This window comes from Pipistrellus kuhlii, unplaced genomic scaffold (assembly GCF_014108245.1).
Source record: "Pipistrellus kuhlii isolate mPipKuh1 unplaced genomic scaffold, mPipKuh1.p scaffold_m20_p_21, whole genome shotgun sequence".
NCBI classification, from domain to species: domain Eukaryota; kingdom Metazoa; phylum Chordata; class Mammalia; order Chiroptera; family Vespertilionidae; genus Pipistrellus; species Pipistrellus kuhlii.
In genome coordinates this window covers 14,500,231-14,512,618 of record NW_023425520.1, presented here as the reverse complement: position 1 = coordinate 14,512,618, position 12,388 = coordinate 14,500,231, and the positions used below count along the sequence as shown (strand labels likewise).

The following is a 12,388-nucleotide window of genomic DNA, read 5'->3' as shown; positions in this document are numbered from 1 at the left end:
CTTGAAGAGCTTCTTGATCAAAATTGGACACACGGCCTCGACCACTCTTGTCATCTAATGAAAAATTCCCCTCGCGAAATTTCTGAAACCAACGCTGGCATTTTCTGGCGCTAACTGCATCTTGACCAAGAGCACTACAGATGTTTTTTGCAGCCTCACTTGCTTTTCTTCCTAATTGGAACTCGTAAAGCATGCAGTGCCGAATATGCTCTTCATCTGCCATCTTCTTAGCTCTAGTTTTGCAACAAAAAACAAACCAAACACAAACTTTTTGAAGCAAAACTTATTAATTGCACTTCACACGTTCTGTAGATACCACGTGTTTGAAGGTTATGTCAATACAAGTCAACGCCAAGCAAGATTTTAAACGAATGTTAAAAAACGACATTAATTATTACTAGACCCAATACTCAGCGCCAGATGGTCACTAGATTTAACATGATCACTCGTAAGAGAGAGAAATGTCAGATTACTGTGTTGTACACCTGAAACTAATATAATTTGTGTCAATTACAATAAAAAAATAAATGTTTTGCACATTGACAATAAGTGGGAGAGATTATTTGGTCCCCCTTGTTCAGGGGATAAAATTTGCACAATATCCAGCATAAAGCTTTTTTGTAGGTGTTAACATGCTACATAACTTTAAACTACTGAAGCTAGTATGAAACCAGAATTTTCAGCTCTTAATGTAAATCAAAAAGCTTACACTTCCCAAACACTGTGTGTGTGTGTCAAACAGTGGAATATTATTCAGCCATGAAAAGGAATGAAGGACTGACAGCTGAACGACATGGAGGAACATTGAAAACACTGTCACTACAGACCACACGGCACACAATTCCATTCATTCAAAATGGCCAGAACACAGCAATCTAGCCAGACGGATGCTGGTGGCAGCCTAGACAGGAAAGTGAGGGCTGTGGCAGTAAGGACATTGTGGTTCTTTTGGAAGTGATGAAAATGTCCTACAGTTGTGATGTACTAAAATCCACTTTAGATGAACAATCTGTATGGTATATAAATTATCCTATACTAGGGGCCTGGTGCATGAAATTTGTGTACTGGAAGAGGGGTCCCTTCAGCCCAGCCTGCCCCCTCTCACATACTGGGAGCCCTCAGGGGATGTCCTACTGATGGCATAGGCCAGCTCCCTGGGGAGCGGACCTAAGCCGCAGTCTGGCCTCCCTTTGTGGGAGACGACTAGGCTGATCAGGTGAAGGCGCCAGCCCTATCACCCCGCTGTTGCTGCCACTGCCAGTCACTACAGCCACCAAGGTGTTTTCATCAACAAAGACTCTGGTCCCTTCACCATTTTCAAGGTGTGTCTTTCATAAGATATGACTTTTCTTTTCTCTTCTTTTCTTTTTTCTTTTCTTTTCTTTTCTTTCTTCACTCTCTCCCTCCCTTTCTCCCCTGAGGATATGTTTCCATTGATTTTTAGAGAATGTGGAAGAGAAAGGGACACACAGAAACAAACATCAAAGTGAGAGGAACACTTTGATTGGTTGCCTCCTGCATGAGCCCTGATCTGGGCCCCAGCCAGGGAGGAGCCTGCAACCTAGGTACATGCCCTTGATCAGAATCTAACCTGGATCCTGCAGTTGATAACAAAGGCATTATCCACTGAGCCAAACTGCCTAGGGCAGGATATGACATTTCTTAGCCGTCCAGCAGCAGAAGTTCATTTTTTTCTTCAGGAGTGTGGTGGAGAAGCCCTAGATCACCCAAGTTACTAAGAATATTACCAGTGGCATACAGGACGTTAACCAATGAGCAGTCAGAAAAGCTGTTTCCTCTGCAGTTCACACCTATCTCCTCAGATCTCTGACTCCACCTCCACTCTGGCTGAGGCTGGGGCCCTGGGCAGGGGACCCCCAGCTGGCTCCGATCACCTGACTCCAGGGAAACCCAAGCCTCCCTCCTGCTCTCCGTAGCTGCAGCCATCTTGGTTGGGTTTATTTGCATATCCGCTCCTGATTGGCAGGTGGGCATGGCTTGTGGGTATAGTGGAGGTAGTCAATTTGCATATTACTCTTTTTAAAAACATATATATATATTTTATTATTATTTTATTATTATTTTTTTTTACAGAGAGGGAGGGAGGAGGATAGAGAGCCAGAAACATCGATGAGAGAGAGACATCGATCAGCTGCCTCCTGAACACCCCCCACTGGAGATGTGCCCCCAGCCAATGTACATGCTCTTGACCAGAATCGAATCTGGGACCTTTCAGTCTTCAGACCCACACTCTATCCACTGAGCCAAACCGGTTTCGGCTGCATATTACTCTTTTATTAGATGGGATAATAAAAGGCTAATATGCAAATAGACTGAATGGCAAAACGACCGGTTGCTATGATGCACACGGACCATCAGGGTTAGATGCTCACACAGGAGCTGCCCCATAGTCAGAGTGCTCTCAGAGCGGGTCACTGCTCAGCCAGAGCCAGGCTCACGGCTGGCGAGTGCAGCAGTGGTGGTGGGAGCCTCTCCCTCCTCCGTGGCAGTGCTAAGGATCAGCCAGCCCAGCTTCTGGCTCAGTGGGACAAGGCTTGGATGGTGTGGCTCAGTGGTGGAGCATCAACCTATAAACCAGGAGGCAACTGATCAGCGATTCTCTTTCATCACTGATGATGTTTCTATCTTTCTCTCCCTCTCTGAAATTAAAAAAAAAAAAATGTGCCATGGATAGGCACACTACAATATTAATAAAAAATAATATTGACAATATATGCTTCTAAAATAAAAGTACTTTATTGAGATATATTAGGTAGGTGCAGTGAATAAAAGAAAAAACAAAACCAACATCCCTAAATAGAGACTTAATATAACTTTTTAGTGACAAGGGCAAAATGCAGAAATGTAACATGACCCCACTTTGATCATATGTGGGGAAGTATTCATGCTTTCTATGAGCCTCTGAGCAGGGAGCAGTGAGTGTGTGTCTAACTGAAATAGGGGTGGACAGCCAAGCTAGAGGATAAACATAGAAAACACCTGCGTGAAGAAAAACTATAGCATGTATATTCATCTCTGTATGTATGCATCACATGAGTTAGGAGTGTATGCATACGCAAATATACTATTAAAACAAAAAACGATACCGTGGAAAGATTACAGTAAGGGAGATATTAATTGAAGAATAGATGCCCTTTGATATACAGAACCGTTGTCACTATATATGGAGGAACTGGAGAAGACTGGGTTAGAAAATTTATAAAACTAAAATAAGTAAGAATACATAAGAATAAGGAAATACTCTGCCACCACAAACAAAAACAGCAGGCTTTAAGTAATTTTCAATGTCCTGCACGTTTTGCTCCATGTCTTTGTGAAAACAGAGGACTGTGCTGTGACCTCCCCTACATGCTTGTCTCCACAAGTGACTTCGGACGAGCCTACACGTGCTCCCTGATACGGAACAGGAGCACGGCACCCTCTGAGACGGCCTTCAGAGAGGAGCTGCGGCAGGCACTGGGCGCAGCCCCAGCCTGAGCTCCGGCTTGGCCTCCCTGCGTCCCCTTCTCGCCAGTGACTTCATCCCCGAGCAGCTCAGAACAGCATCTTGGCATCACCTCTTCCTCCTCTTCTTACCGAGTGAAACCTCCACCGACAAGCCCTCTGCCATCAGGGTTCCACCTGAGCAGACCGAGGCACGAGGGTCCAGGACGGGTCCCCACGTGGGCAGCAGAGACAGGGCCAGGACCAGGCTGAGGGGGTGGGTGCTCTCAGGCTGCAGAGCAGTACAAACGGGGCACACCTCCAAGGACCCACTCAGCCTGCTCACCTGGAGATGGGCGCGGCCACCATGAGGGCAAGAGTGCGTTCTGCAGGCTGACCAGCTAAGAAGCCCACGTGTAGGGTCTGGTGGGTTCCTGATGGCCCTGACAGGCATGGAGTCCACGCTCTGACTCAGGATTCCCAGTTGTTGACTCCACCCCAATAGCTCCAGCCACACACACACCTCTCAACCACGGAATCATTATAGGCACCCAGTTGCTACCATCACAATCTCTGTAAAAGGCTCAGAGAGTTATAGTAGGAATCATAAACCACGGGTAAGAGACCTAATAAACACCCAAAACATAGTAGGCATTCAGTAATGCAAGCATTACCAGGGTAATGACAGAACACACGATCTTTGTTGTAAGTGATTTTTAAGAACATAAACATTGAATAAAGGAAAAGCTGTACTACATGGTATTTTATATCCCACTTTGCCATCTTTCTCCATTTCTTTAAGCTGCTGTATCACTCTTGACCATGGCCTTCATCCAGATTTAGTGTGGTCAGATGAACTGTATAATAAAGTATCAATTTCTAAATTTTAAAATTTGTTAATAAGCAATTTCATTTATAGAGCTGTATATTACTATGTAAAACCTTAACATGTGAAAAATTCTAATTTACAGAAAACCAGGTATGCTTCATTTCAAGTGGAATCACCATCAATCACATTGTTTCAAACTTTCCTTTGCAAACTGGACTACAGAAGAACTGAATGAAAACAGTAGAAAGTAACACACCAGAAATACTCGGGCAGCTACTCAAACAATCACGTAAGCAACGGAGAAGATTCCATTTAGAAAAATTCAATCTATGTGGTCCTCTCATTATATGTGTGTGTGTATGTATACATGTATACATATATATAGATATAGATACACACACACACACACACACACACACACACTGCTTTTTCCTATACACATATACCTATGATAAAGTTTTATTTATAAATTGGGCACAGTAAGACAACTAATTATAAAATAGAAAAACTATATGCTCAGCTGGTGTTGCTCAGTGGCTGAACATTGACCCATGAACCAAGAGTTCAATTCCCAGTCAGGGCACAGACCTGGGTTGGGAGTTAAATCCTCAGAGAGGAGCAGTAAAAGGCAGCCGATCAATGATTCTCTCACATCATTGATGTTTCTATGTATCTCTCTCTCTCTCCCTTCTTTTCTGAAATCAATATACTTTTTATTTTTTTATTTTAAATCTTTATTGTTGAGAGTATTACAGAAGTCCTTCTTTCCCCCCCCCCCCCCTCCTCTGCCTAGTTCCTGCCCTGCCCCCCGCCATCACCACCCTATTGTATGTGTCCTTAGGTAATGCATGTATGCATATAAGGTCTTTAATCTTTTCCCACCTCTCCTTCCCATCCACCCACCTTCCCTCTGAAATTCATCATTTTGTTCCATATTCCCATGCTTCTGATTCTATTTTATGCATCAGTTTATTTTGTTCATTAGATTTCTTGTTCACTTATTTTGATACGTATTTATTGCCATTTTATTGTTCATCTTTTCTCCCCTCCCTCCTCCTCTTCTTCTTTTTCTTAAAGAATACCCTTCAACATTTCATGTAATACTGGTTTGGTGGTGATGAACTCCTTTACCTTTTGCTTCTCTGTGAAGCTCTTTATCTGACCCTCAATTCTAAATGAGAGCTTTGCTGGGTAGAGTAATCTTGGTTGCAGGTCCTTGCTATTCATCACTTTGAATATTTCTTGCCACTCCCTTCTGGCCTGCAAAGTTTCTCTTGAGACATCAGCTGACACTCATATGGGTACTCCCTTGTGGGTAACTAACTGCTTTTCTCTTGATGCTTTTAAGATTCTGCGTTTAACCCTGGGCATTTTAATTATGACTATGGGCCCAGTGCACGAATTCAGAAGGAACTGTGGGCCGTGAGGCTGCAGTGGGCAAAGGGGTGCCCCACCTTGGCCCCTCCCGCTGCAGCCCCCAGTCCCATCTGCTAGCAACCCTGCTCCGACGGCCGCTGCTCCCACGTGCTGACGGCGCGGAGCAATTGGAGCCGGTGCCATCAGCGGGTGCGAGCGCGGCTGCTGACTCAATTGCCCCTAAGGAGCAGGGGGAGGTGGAGAAGTGCTCAAGGATGGGTGGGGCCGGCAGCCTCTGCTGAAGACGCCAAGTGATCAGGACCAGTGCTAGGAGCTGGCAGCAGGTGTGAGTGGTGGCTGCTGCCCTGATCACCCCTCAGGAGCAGGGAAGGTGGAGAAATCCTGAGAAACCATCAGGGCCAGGCACCAGCAGTGGCTCTGGCACTGGTAGAGGTGTGAGCAGGGCCAGTGCCCACAATAGGTGTGTACGCTGGGCAGGACCACAGCGGATGGGAGCAAATAACTTTCAGTAACCACCAGAGGCTCCCCCTGATGACAGCGACCGGCACCCCGCCTTGGTCTGACGCCCCCACTCACATGCTCCACCATCCCGCCATAGCCGATGTCATAGCGACTGGTTGTTCAGTTGTTCCATTTGGTCTATTTGCATATTCGCTTTATAATATATAGGACATATCTGGTGTGGGCCTCTTTGGGTTTCTCTTGTTTGGGACTCTGTGCTTCTTGGACTTATAAGTCTATTTCTTTCAGCAGGTAGGGGAAGTTTTCTGTCACTATTTCTTCAAATACGTTTTTAATGTCTTCTGTCTTCTGCTTCTGGCATCCTCACGATGCAAATATTGGTGAACTCGAAGTTGTCCCAGAGAGTGCTGACACTATCCTCATATTTTTGGATTCCTTTTTTTTTACTCTTCTCCTTGGGTGTTTTTTACTTCTTCAAATTCCAAATCTTTGATTTGATTCTCAGAATCCTCTACTATACTGTTGAATCCCTGTAAATTATTCTTTATTTCAGCTAATGTATTCTTAATTTCTGACTTTTTTGTCTTTGACATTTTCATTAAAACCCCTGAAAGTCTCACTAAGTACCCTGAAGATCTCATTAAGAGCCTTGTGTAAACTTTATATCCATGGTTTTGAACTCTGTATCTAGTAGTTTGCTTGCTTCCATTTTTTTCATTTGTGACATTTCTTTGTCTTCACATTGTGGCTGTTTCCTGTGTTTGATTTTATGTATTAGATAGAGCTTTTATGTCTCCTAGAAATGGTAGAGTTGCCTTGTGTAGTAGGTGTACTGTAGGGCCCTCAGCCTCCTGTCACCTGAGCTGGGCACTAGGTGCACCCCCGTGTGGGTTATATGCATAGTCTTGTTGTAGTTGAGCCTTGATTGCCGTTGGTATCACTGGGACAAATTCACCTCCAGGCCAATGGCTGTGAGGACCGGCTGTGTCTACCATGGGAGAGCTGCTGTGCAGGAGACACCCCTGTGGAGCAGGACTTACTTCAGTGGGGCTCTGGTGCTCATGAGTCTACCCCTTGACTGTGTCGCCTGTGGATGTGTAGAGTTGTAATCTGGTGTGGTCTGAAGCTGCCCACCGGTGCACTGGCTCTGGGGTCTCTTGGGAGGTGCAAAGTCAGCCACTGCCTGGGGCCATCCAGCAGAAGCTACAGAGAGATTTGCAGATGGCTGCTATTTGTATTGGGCTAGGAACTGCCCAGGTGAGGCCCAGGTGTGAGGCAAGACAGGCTAGTGCTAGTGCTGGATCTTTGTACTTTCATTGATAGGTTTGAGGCATGCTGACTCCACCTGCTGTTTGTTTAAGATATTTTAGAAAATTCTGAAACGAGAGCCAGGACTGGCCATTCATGTGGAAAAGCAGCTTCGAACAGCTTGGGTGGAGCTGAAAATTGGATGGGGCGGGGGTCTCAGGGAATCACCAGGATGGGCCATTTTGATGGAAACTCAGATATGGCTGCCAGTCAGCTCTGTGATGGGGGTGGTCCCAGCACAGGAACAATGAGCCCTGCAAGCACGCCTGTCTGGGAGAAAGCCGCCCAGCATTCTTGCTGCAATGCCAGTTCCTTCCCATGTGTCCCTGGACTCCCCCAAAGCCTCTGCCTGGCTCTGGAGCTCAGAGGAATCGGGACCACGTAAGTTCACAGCCGGCCCTTTAGGAGGAGCACCTGGGCCTCCGGCAGCCTCCATGTCCCTCAGCTGCAATCCCTGCTGGTTTTACAGCCTGAAGTTACAGGGACTTCTCTTCCCAGCTCTGGAGCCCTGGGCTGGGGGCCTGGTGTGCTGCTGGGATCCCTTGCTTCTCACGCGAGGTCTTGGAGATATCACCTTCCGATTACAGAAACACTACACACGGGTGTTGGACCAGCCTGTTCCATGCCTCCCCCTCCTACCAGTCTCAATGCACTTCCTTCTTTACTTCTCTAGTTGTAAAACTTCTGTTCAGTCAGATTTCAGGTAGTTCTAAAAACTATTGTTCTGTATTTTAGTTGTAATTTGATGTGGTTGTGGGAGGCAGCGAATATTGTTGTTTACCTACACCAACATCTTGGTTCTCTCAATAAAAACATGTTATTTTTAGCCCTAGCTGTTTGGCTCAGTGGATAGAGTGTCGGCCTGAAGACTGAAGGGCCCTGGGTTTGATTCCGGGCAGGGGCACATACCCAGTAGAGGGTGTGCAGGAGGCAGCCAATCAATGATATTCTCTCATTACTGATATTTCTATTGCTCTCTCCCTCTCCCTTCCTCTCTGAAATAAAAATATTAATATATATTATTTTTTAAAAATTGTAAATGTGTCTCACTGTTCTCCACCAAACCAGCACAAATTCTTTTCCTTCTTCCCAGTTCCACAGATAGAAGAGTCCCTTCCACAGACCTGGGCAGCCTCAGTAGCAGATTTCTTTCTTTCTTTACTAAGTTGTGAAAATTCGCCTTTCACTTAAAGGAAGCACTTTCTGACTTCTCTTTGGCACGTCTGAACCATCCGTGGCTACTCTTGTGCTTTGGGGCCGTATGAAGTAAAATGAGGGTGACATGAACACAAACAAGCACTGTGATAGCCCAGACGGCTGACTGGCGGCAGGGGCGTTTTCAGAGCAGAGATGCTGAGCCACCCTGGGACAGCAATGGACAGCGCGAGATTTCGTCACGCTGCTGAGTATGGTGCACGACTCAAACTTAGGAACTGTTTATTTCTGGGATTTCCATTGAGTATCTTAGCCCGCAGGTGAGTGCATGTATCTGAAACGGAGAGAGCTAAATCAGATAAGGGGACTGCTGCCTGTAAAACTTGTCCGAAAAAAACCCCCACAAACATTCCTACTGGCCATTTAAATTCATAAATAACATGAAGACCCAGCCGGCCATAAAAAAACGAGTGACCAAATGTTACCTTGACATTGGGGTCACCTGGTCTATGCTGAGAATGCTCCCCATGCCTGCACTCCTGTCCCCTGGGGGGCCCACCCAGCACTCTCCTGACACGTTAGATGACAGTACCTGCCATCATCTTCAGGTGCCCGTAATGATCTGTCCTCCCTGTGAGATACAGTATAAACCCTCAACAACAGAATGTGCGAAGTGCAGTGAGTGGTGCCTAATGCAAGGATGAGGTGCTCTCCGATCCTTTGCTGGGTCAGCACACACTTCCAGGCGCTGTGTGGTCACGGGAGTTGAAAAGGGAATGGGAAGAGAGGAGAAGCGGCATCTTGTGAGGCGAGAGAAGGCGGAAAAAAGGCTATTTTATCTTTAGGATCTCAGTGCAGTTGGGGGAGGACTGGCAGGAAAGGGATTGGAGGCTCAGAAAAGGAAGCACTCACGCGTCTGATCACTGTAACCCCGTGCTACTGGTTTTTGAGTCCCTGGCGCCTAGCATACAACTTACAGGCCAATAAATGTTTATTGAACAAATTTGCTAACTTGGCAAAGCACAAAAAGTAAATATAAAAGTTCCAAATTCCAAAGGAAAAGTATTTCTTCAAACTGCTTTCTGCAGGTTGATATTTTCAAAATAGAAAGCTAATGTAATGATTTCCAAAAAAATAAATAAAAAGTACCATGACAATGCAGCGAACTAATTTTGTTCACTGAAACGGCTAAGATATTCAAATATGGTTTATGTTGCATAACGTTTTATTTTCTGATAAATCACAAAGGTGAGCATACGATATAGCTTTTCTGAAGTGACTCATGTAAAACTAAAATTGTTCAACCGGATGCAATGGTTCCTAGCGTTGGTGTGTCACAGCCACCTTTGGTAGCTCATGGGCCTATGGACTCCTCAGAATAATGCTTGTTACTTATGTTAAAATTCAGCTCTAACCACAGGCTCTGGTTTTAAACATGGAGCCCAGTTTAAGAACTCCTAATAGAAGATACAAGTTAACCTGGAAAAGCAAAGAACAGACACTTTTTTACTAAATATTCTAAATATGTAGTATTCCTAGTATTAAAAAAAAAATCATAGTAACTTGCCAAGATAGCATTTTATATAAAGTTACTTAAAGCTTATATAATCTTTGAAAGTTTTCTCCGTGGTAGTATACAGGTTGCATCCGCTTCTGGCTCTATTACGCGCATATACTGCAAGGCAGAATCTAAAGTCATTACAGCTATACTACATTAATAATATAGTAACGCCACAGTTGTATCACCACTAATTTCTAGCTAGCTCTCCACATATGACAAACTAGCTCATTCCTCCTTTTACCCAAGAGCTGGTGAGCAGCATGAGGCTGGATGGACAACCTTTTGGGCCCAAGCACACCAAGCCGCTCTGGTCCGAATGCTCCCGGCCCCGATGGGTAAGCTGCCTCTGCGGTCTGATTGAGAAACACCTCATTTAGGGCTGTCAAATAAGAAGAGCTGCTAGGTTGTTCGGCACTTCAGCGTCTCTGTGGGATAGCTTAACCCACCACTTCACAGACTTCAAACGTGTTTTCGGAAAATTGGAGGGCAAAGCACTGTCCTCTGTGGAAGAGTAGGCCAGTGAATTCCAAACAGTTCCCGCAGGCAAAATGCCTCAGACTTTGACTTGTAAATGTGTATATCACCTTAAAATAGGTCAGATTTTCATAGTTTAACTCTGTCCTGCTGAAACAAACTTCTAAACCATATAACTCTAAAATTTATTTCCTGATACTACGGTTTAAAATAAACATTTACGTGACACTAAATAACATAAAAGATCTTGAGTCACAGAACATACTAAATTATGAGTTTTGTGATTTTCTTTTATTTTTAAGGGAAAAAAAGTAAACTAGGGGGAAAAGGTGCCTCTACCCCATTAACATAGCTATCTTTCTATAACCTACTTTTTGTACATCTAGAGGAAATAATAGTATTAATGGATTGCCTATTAGTATCAAGTTCTATTAACAACTTACCACCTACAAAAAGTTTTTCAAAAATTAAGAGGGAAAAAGAAAGGTCTATTCATGGGCACTCATTTTTTTACACATAACCACCAGTGAGTTTCATTTGTGAACATATTTCAATAAATCACTTTCATGACTTAGGTCCAGTAATCATAAGCCTAGTCTCGTCGTCCAAACAGCTAATTTCAAAATCCTCTAAAACGTAAAACAAAAACACTTGTTTTTTCAGGCCACGCTTAACTCCTACCTACAGTGAGGTAGTTTACTTGGAATTCCTATGACAATGGCAGATAAATCACACACTGCTTTTGCAAAATAAGTTTTGTTTAATTTCTCTGTTAACAGGGCACCGGATCTTTGCCTAGACCCTATCACGGAACGTTAAAAAGAAGGAAAATAAGACTAACAAGTATCAATTCGGCCGAGTGCAGTCTGTGTAAGCACTTGCCACCCCTTTTAAACGCTGGGAATCGCGGTGCTTTCCCCTGGAGGCCAGACGGGCCGCGGGCCAGCCCCTCCGCAAAGACCCTCCCGCAAACCGCAGCCCGAGCGCTCCCGGCGGCCCCCGCCCCGCACAACTGGTGTTTCCCCAGAAAGCGGCTTTGGCCGCGGCTGGAGGCTGGGGCAGGCCGGCCCCGCGGTGCCTGTGCAGCCTCCTCAGACCTCCCGGTGGACACCCTGGCTCCGGGCTCCGCACCTGCGCGGGCGCCTCCCCGCGTCTGCGGCTGCGGCCGGCGCCCGGGGCCGTCCGGAGGGAACGTTAACGGGAGTGGCCGCCGCCAGCCGCTCGCAGCCCGGGGACCCGCACCTGCGGCCGCGGGCCCCTCGCCGCGGGCCCCGTGAGGCCGGGCCGGGCAGAGACGGCGCCCGGCCCCGCGGACCGGTCCCCCGCCGCTCGCCCGCCCCTGCAGCGCCGCCGCCGCCTCCGGCCGGAGGAACCCCGAGCCCGGCGCGGGCCGGACAGGGCTCGGCTGGAGCCCCGAGTCCCCGTCCGGCCCGCGGGTCACAGGTCGCCGGGTCTCCGTCCGGAGGCACGTCCCGGGGACTCACCTGCGCCGGCCCTTCCTCTCCGCGGGGCGCCCTCCCGACGGCCAGCGCCGAACGCGCCGCGCGCACGGGCTCACACGCCGGCCGCCGCCTCCGCCGCCGCGCGCGGAACTGGAGCCCCGGCGCCCGCACTCCGCCGCCCGGGGCGCGACCCTGCGCACGGAGCATGCGCACACGCGGCGCCCGGCGCGGCCCCGGGACACCTGCGATCAACAGGTCCCGGCGGCCCCGCCCCTCGGCCGCGCTGCCCCGCCCCCGGGCTGGCCCCGCCCCGCGCTCCCCGGCGGCCCCGCCCCG

General features: G+C 47.2%; 1 protein-coding gene across 1 annotated transcript in view; it reads right to left on the bottom strand.

Annotated features, from left to right (window-relative positions):
- The window catches only part of USP53 (ubiquitin specific peptidase 53), a 47,124-nt gene extending 34,825 nt beyond the window's left edge, over nucleotides 1-12,299 (bottom strand). The window contains exon 1 of the mRNA XM_045586047.1: nucleotides 12,095-12,299. The gene's annotated coding sequence lies outside the window, so the exon portion shown is untranslated. The remainder of the gene's footprint in view (nucleotides 1-12,094) is intronic.
- Between the last annotated feature and the right edge of the window lie 89 nt (nucleotides 12,300-12,388).